This window comes from Fukomys damarensis, unplaced genomic scaffold, assembly GCF_012274545.1.
Source record: "Fukomys damarensis isolate Sample0158 unplaced genomic scaffold, DMR_v1.0_HiC HiC_scaffold_19, whole genome shotgun sequence".
NCBI lineage: Eukaryota > Metazoa > Chordata > Mammalia > Rodentia > Bathyergidae > Fukomys > Fukomys damarensis.
The window spans coordinates 24487270-24494751 of NW_022900931.1; positions in this window are offsets into that span (position 1 = coordinate 24487270).

Consider the following 7482-nt stretch of genomic DNA (forward strand, 5'->3'; position numbering starts at 1 on the left):
AACAAAAAAAAAAAAAAAAAAAAAAAGCTGGATGTGGTGCTGCACACCTGTAATCCCAGGAACTCTGGGAGGCTGAGGCAGGAGGATTGCCAATTCAAGCCTAGGCCAGGCAGTTTAGCAATTGAGCAAGACCTGTCTCAAAATTTTAAAATAAGGGCTGGGGATTTAGCTCAGTGTTTCCGCCGTCTGCCTTGCAAGCACAGGGACCTAAGTTCGATCCCCAGTACAAAAAAAAATTTTTTCTATAAAATAAAAGGGCTGGCATGGAGTTCCGAGAGAAGGCCCTGGTTCCATCCTATTGTAACACACACACGCACACACACACACACATGCACACACACCAATCTAAAGAGACCAAGCCTGAGACATGAGAGAGGCTTGGAGGTTCCTGGCGTGTTCCGGGTGCAGGGAGAGGGCAGGGTGAAGGGAATGCAGGAGAAAAGCAGGGGCGCTACCTCCACTTGCTGGGAGAATCGTTATCCCTGTTATTGGGGTGCTGGGGACGAACCCAGGCCTTGGCAGTGCGGGGCTGCACCCCGCTGCGGGGCTCTTCTGCCCCAGACACTAAGGGACTGGCCGGCAGAAGCCTCCCGCACTGGAGTAACTGCGCATTGGTCTGTACAGTGGAGCCCTCTTTATGTACTAAGACGACTTCAGTGATACGGAAGACCTGAGGTTACACAGCAGCACCGCGGGGTCTTCAGGGCAAAGCCCTCTTCTACTCTCTAAGACAGTCGGGTCCCTGGGACTGCAGAACAGGGGAAACAAAGACTGCAGTGCTCTCTGCCCCACCCCCAAATGAACAATTCATGGCCACCCCCAGCGCAGGGAAGAGTCTTTCCTTTATTTAATTATTTTTTTAGATAGGTCTCATCTTTTTTTTTTTTGGTTTTTTGAGACAGGGTCCCACTACGTAGTTGTTGAGACTCAACTGGAACTCACTATGTAGCCCAGGCTGGTCTCGAACCCACAGCCATTCTCCTGCCTCAGCCTCCTGAGTGCTGGGATTACAGGTGTGCGCCTCTACACCCGGCAGGGTCTCGTCTTGTAGCTCAGGCTGGCCACAAGCTCAAGGGGACCTTTCTGCCTCAGCCTCCCCAGGGCAGACAGTACAGTATGCCTGGCTCCCCAGGCTTCAGAATTTTTTTTTTATTCCTGGCTGAGCCGAGGACCCGATGCAGGGGACTTAGTCACATCCAGCGCACTTCCCACAGCAGCCCCTGTTGCAACAGCGAACCCAGCTTCCCCTGAGAAATGAAAGTGCTGGGGCCTAGGGCCAGCACCTACTGAATCCGGACCTGAATCTGTCTTTCAGGAGTTTCTGGTTTTTAGCTGGCATAGTGGTTCCCTCCTGTAATCCCAGCTACGGAGGGGGCCGAGGCAGGAGGGTGTCTAATTTGAGGCCAATCTGGCCTACCTGGTGAGACCCAGTCTCAAAAACTAGAAGGAGGGGCCAGGGATTTAGCACAGTATTGTCACCTGCTTCCAAGCTGAAGGTCCAAAATTCGATTCTCAGGACCACAAAATAAATACAATAAAAGGAAAAGAAAATATAAAATAAAACAAAACAAGCTGTGGGTGTTTGTGAGGTCCTGGGTTCAATTTTCAGTACCAAGTAAACATTGTTCCTTAAAATCTAGAAGTATTGTTCATCAATATATTCTTGTCAGTCGGGTTATTAAGCTAATGAATCAGCTCTGTGAGGTAAAGCACCGAGGTTCACAAAACTGAACTGCAAGGTCTGTCAAGCACAGAAGAAATAACTGGGCTTCCTGAGTTGTTTGTTTGTTTGTTTTTTGGTTTTTTGAGACAGGGTCCCACTATGTAGTTGAGACTGACCTGGAACTCGCTATGTAGCCCAGGCTGGTCTCGAACTCACAGCGATCCTCCTGCCTCAGCCTCCTGAGTGTTGGGATTACAGGGATGCCCTACCACGCCTGGCTGGGCTTCCTGAGTTGAGATTGAAAGGATCACTGTTCTCCCTGCACCATGTTCTTGCAAGCAGCGGGTTCTGGGGCAAAGGGACACCTGAAAGTCAAAAACCTTTGTGGCAGCAAAACAAAAGCAGCCCCCGCTCCAAGCAAGGCCTGGGTTCTGCCCTGTTTGCACCTTGTGGGTGGGGGGCAGTGACCCAAATAAAAGGATTTCTCTTCTTCTTCCTCCTCTTCCTTCTCCTTCTGGCTGCTGGTCGCCCCAGGGGTGGGCGGGATACCAAGAAAGGTTTAAGGGAGTTTAGCAAACAAAACTCTGCTGGGGTTTTTTGCGGGGAGGCTGGTTGATGCAGGGTCTCCTCTCCTAGGGCTGCAGTCCACCTGCCTCAGCCTCCCAGTTCTAGGATCACTGGTACCAGCAGAGTAGTTCTTGGGGGAAAGGGGAAGATAGGGATGATGTATGGTGTTAAGCAGAGTAGGGGAAAACCCAGCCCCTCAGACTACTTTTATCTTGACCTTAGCTGTTGCTCTAATTAGATGATATAAGATAGAGAGTTGAACCTAATAACTTGAATCTAAATTTTACACTTAGAATAGAAATAAATCTTACACTTAAGGCTGGGACTGTAGCTCAGTGGTAGACAGGGCCGGGGTTCAATCCCCAGTTCAACAAAAATGTAAAATACAAGCCGGGCTGGGCGTGGCAGTGCACACCTATGATCCCCACACTGGAAGGCTGAGGCAGGAGGATTGCCATGAGTTTGAGACCGATATAAACTACACAGTGAGACTCTGTCTCAAAATAAATACATACATGTTTACTCTAAGTACGCAGAGGCTGGGATGTATCTCAGTGGCAGAGCCTATAATGCACAGGGTCATGGGTTTGACCTTCAGCACCAAACAAAAGAAATTGCAGTTACCCTCAGAATTCTGTTTCGGGACTTCAGGGACCCTCCTTGTGTAAAGGGGTCAAGCAGGGGGCTATCTGATCTTGTGACAGAGTTTAGAGCCAGCACCAAAGGGTGGATCTCAACAGTCAGAGGTCCCCCTGTGGGAGGGGACTGGGCAATGTGGCCACATCCTGCCCCTGAAAACAACGAAATATATAGACTATTTCGGGCACTGAGCCTAGGAACTTTGCTCTGAGCATGCCCTCCATCCTTTATTACTGTTTTTAAAATCTTTGAGACAGGGTCAAACTAAATTGCTAAATTTCTCAGGCTGGGCTCAAACTTGGAGTCCCCCTGCCTCAGCCTCCCAAGGGCTGAGATTTTAGGCAAGCACCAGCAAGCCTGGCTTCTATTTATTTTTTATTATTTTGGCTGGACAGAGGATTTAACCCAAGGCTTATGAAATTCAAGTTTAAGAAAGCATTTTTGATAGTTTGAGAAAGGATCAAAAGAAAAAAGAAAAGCTGGGTGTGGTAGTGCATTCCTGTAATCCCAGCACTGGGAAGGCTGAGGCAGGATGATTTCTGTGAGTTTGAGATCAGCCTGGGTTACACAGTGAGTTCCAGGTCAGTCTCAACTACATAGTGAGACCCTGTCTCAAACAAACAAACAAACAAACAAACAAACAAACAAACAAAAAAGATTAAAAAAGAAAAATGAAAAATGAGGACATATGCTAAAAGATTTTTCTTCTTTTCTTTTTTCAGTACCGGGGATTGAACTCAGAAACTTGTTTTTTCTTTTCCTTTCTTTTCTTTTTTTTGTACTGTGGATCGAACTTGGGCCCTTGTGCTGGCAAGTTAGGTGGTGGAACCACTGAGCTAAATCCCCGGCCCTCTTTTTCTTTTTAATATAAATTGTTATGACTCGTGAGGGGAGATTTTCATCTAGCGCTTGTAAAACAAAAACCAAAAACACCCATATTAGTAAAAGAACCAGTTTGATTCCCTGTACCAAACAAACAAACAAACAAACAAACAGATAAAAGAATGAGAGGGCCGGGGATGTAGCTCAGTGGCGCCCTCGCCTGTCTCAAAAGCGCAAGGTCCTGAGTTTGATCCCCGGCACCAAAAAGAAGAAAAAAACGAGAGAGGAGATTGGAGGGAGAAACAAAATCACTTCATTTGAAAGTTAAGAGAAATGGGGAACAAAATCACTGCATTAGAAAAGGGAGAGAAACACGAAGCTGCACAGCTACGTAGTCGGTGTGAGGCAGGGAGCCGGGCCTGTCCCCCTTGAGAGTTGTTCTGACTTGGCTGGCTGCTCTGGGCGCTGAGACTCCAGTCTGGCCTCCGTGCTCTCCCACAGCCCACACGCACTCTTGGACAGTGTCTCTTTGTGCTGCCCGGGTGCCTATTTATGTATTTATTTTGAGTGCTTCTTTTGAGACAGCTTGCTATGCAGTTTAGGCTGGCCTGGAACTCACTGTGTAGCCTGGCTGGCCTCTAACTCACAGAGATCCTCCTGCCTCAGCCTCCTGAGTGCTAGGATAACAGGAGTGTGTACCACCACTCCCAGCTCAGGTGCTTTTTTTGGGGGGTGGGTACCAGGGATCAAACTCAGCACCTTGCTCTTTTGAGGCAGACGAGGACACCATTGAGCTAAATCCCAGGTCTTCAGGTGCTTGTCCTGATTTCCAGCAGTTACACTAAAGGCTGAGTTAGTAAAAAGGATACATGTGCATTTTAGTGTATGGGGTGGGCTTATGAGGCAGGTGGCAGCACCACTGAGCTAATCCCCCACCCTTATTTATTTACTTACTTATCAAGACAAGTCTTGCTCTGAAATTCAGGCTGGCTTTGAACTCACTATATAGTCCAGGCTGCCTTCAAACTAGTGGCAGTCCTCCTGCCTCAGCTTCCTGAGCCCTAAGATTTCAGGTGTGTACCACCGCACCTGGCTTAATTTGGTTTTTATTTTTTCTCTCTTCTGCTTGGCCCCACTCTTCACTTTTACATTTTCTTTTCTTTTTTTTTTTGGTACCGGAGATTGAACTCGGGTCTTTGTGGTTGCAAGGCAGGCCACCGAACCGCTGAGCTAAATCCCCGGCCCAACTTTTACATTTTCAAATAAACACTGTCACCATTTTGCTTGTTTCATTGAATTCTTCGTGCAAGGCAAAAAAGAACCTAGAATCCGCCTCTAGAAGGAGATGAGAGCACCCTAAAAGCCAGTAATAAGATGATCAAAATAAATCAAAAAGTTAAAAAAAAAACATAGGGTGATGCTGCACACACTCATAATCCCAGCAGGCAGGAAGCTGGGGAAAGAGGATCTCAGGCCCACTGTGCAGTGAAGCTCAGGGTCAGCATGGTGGCCACAGGGAACCCGCAACCGGAGAGGCTGAGGCAGGAGGATCGTGAGCTCAAGGCCAGCCTGGATAATTCAGCAAGACCTTGTCTCAAAATAAAATATAAAAAGGGCTGGGAATGTACCTCAGTGGTAGGGAATCCTCGGTTTTGACACCAGAATGCAAAAGCAATAAAACCTACTTTATGGCTTAGTGAAGGCACCAGCTCAGCCAGCAGATGTCTTATTTGGTTTGTTGCTGTGTTTCTGAGATTGACCCCCAGGGCCTCAGCAAAAATTTGACAAAAACTCAGCCACTGAAATGCATTTGCTTTTTTCTTTTTGAGACAGGGCGTTGCTCAGTAGTTCAGGCAGAACCTGAACTGACTATGTAGCCCAGGTAGGTCTCCTATTCCTGGCAATCCTCCTACCTCAGTTTCCCAAGGCCTGAGATCACCACACACAGCCTGAAGTATATTGCTTTTTTTTTGGTATGGGGATTGGACTCACGACCTTACACTTGCTGAGGCAGACATGGTGTCACTGAGCTAAATCCCCCGCAACATTGGGATTTATGGTTTTTGTTTTTGGTACCGGGGATTAAACTCAGGACCTTGCAGTTGCGAGGAGGCAGGCAGTGGAACCACTGAGCTAAATCTCCAGCCCCATTTCTTTTTTTTGATACAGGGTCTCACTATGTAGTTGAGACTGACCTGGAATTCACTATGTAGCCCAAGCTGGTCTGGAACTCACAGCGATCCTCCAGCCTCAGCCTCCTGAGTGCTGGGATTACAGGCGTGAGCCACCATGCCCCGCCCCATTGCTTTTTTTAAAAGACAAAAATCTCAATGCTTTGCCCAGGCTGGACTTCAGTTTGCCATCCTCCTGCTCCGGCCTCTCAAGTGTGGGGAATTATGGACACGGCTGTCCCCCTTGAACAGCTCTGTGGTTTTTAAAACATGTTGCCAACATATCCACATCCCTGGGACAGAGGCACCTTGAAGCGGTGAACAGCTAAAGTCCCCAGGAGCGGTGGCCCACGCCTGTGATCCCAGCCCCCTGAGGCCGAGATGGCGTCCGAGGCCAGTCTGAGCTGCGCAGCGAGAGCCTGTGTCAAAAGGATCGTGGAACTGGAGAGAAATCAGAATATTAAAAGGAAACACTGCAGTTTCTGAGTCGGCTGTTTTCCAGGGATTTCTCGGATCCAGCGCTGATTGTCCGTCAGACCCCGCCTCCTCTCGGCCCACAATGCATCCCTCACGAACAACCCAGGGCCACAGGATAAAGGCAGCGCGGAGGACCCTGCCGAGTCTCCTGACAGGGCAGAGCTGGAGCTCACACAGAACGCAGAATGCTTAGCTGCACCTGCTGTCTCAGCACTGGGAAGGCTGAGGCAGGAGAACCCCAAGTTGAAGCCCAGTTTGGGGATCCCAGTGAGGCCCTATCTCAGAATGAAAATAGATGAGGGGGAAATGTAAACCCAAACTATCAAGAAAGCCTTCAGCAGAGGGCGCACCTTTAATTACTGCTACTCTGGAGGCTGAGGCAGGAGGATCCACACCCCCCATTTAGTGATTTAGCAAGATCCAGTCTCAAAACAAACAAAAACGCAGGTGGATGGTGTTTGGTGGTAGCGCTCCCTGGGCTTGATCCCCAGTACTACAAAAACTAAATAACTACTGTATGACATTCACTTCAATCAGAATGACTACCAAAGCATAATAATTTAGCTCAGTGGCTTCACCGCCTGCCTCGTAAAGCTCAAGGACACGCGTTCGATCCCGGTATCAAAAATAAATAAATAAATAATAAAAAATTTAAAAATAATAACCAATGCTGGGTAAGATGTGGAGAAAAAGGAAACTTTACCCATTGGTTATTTTAGTTTTTGTTTAAAAGCTAATAACAGGGCCGGGGATTTAGCTCAGTGGTGCCACAGCCTGCCTTGCAAGCACAAGGTCCCGGGTTCAACCTCCAGGGCCAAAAAATAAATAAATACATAAATAAATAAAAATAGGCCAGGCATGGTAGTAACCCCAGCACTTGGGAAGCTGAGGCAGGAGGATCACTGTAAATTCAAGGTCACCCTGGGCTACAGAGCTACACCCTGTGTTAAAATAAAAAATAAAACGGGCTGGGGGTGGAATTCAACCCAAAGACTGGGTTCAATCCTTATTACTGGAAAAACCAATCGATCAGTTAACCAAACCCAGACTCCGCAGGTTATTGCTGCAGGCGCCCGGGCTGAGTGGGGTGTGGGGTGTGTGTGTGAGTGTGTGTGTGAGTGTGTGTGTGTGTGAGTGAGTGTG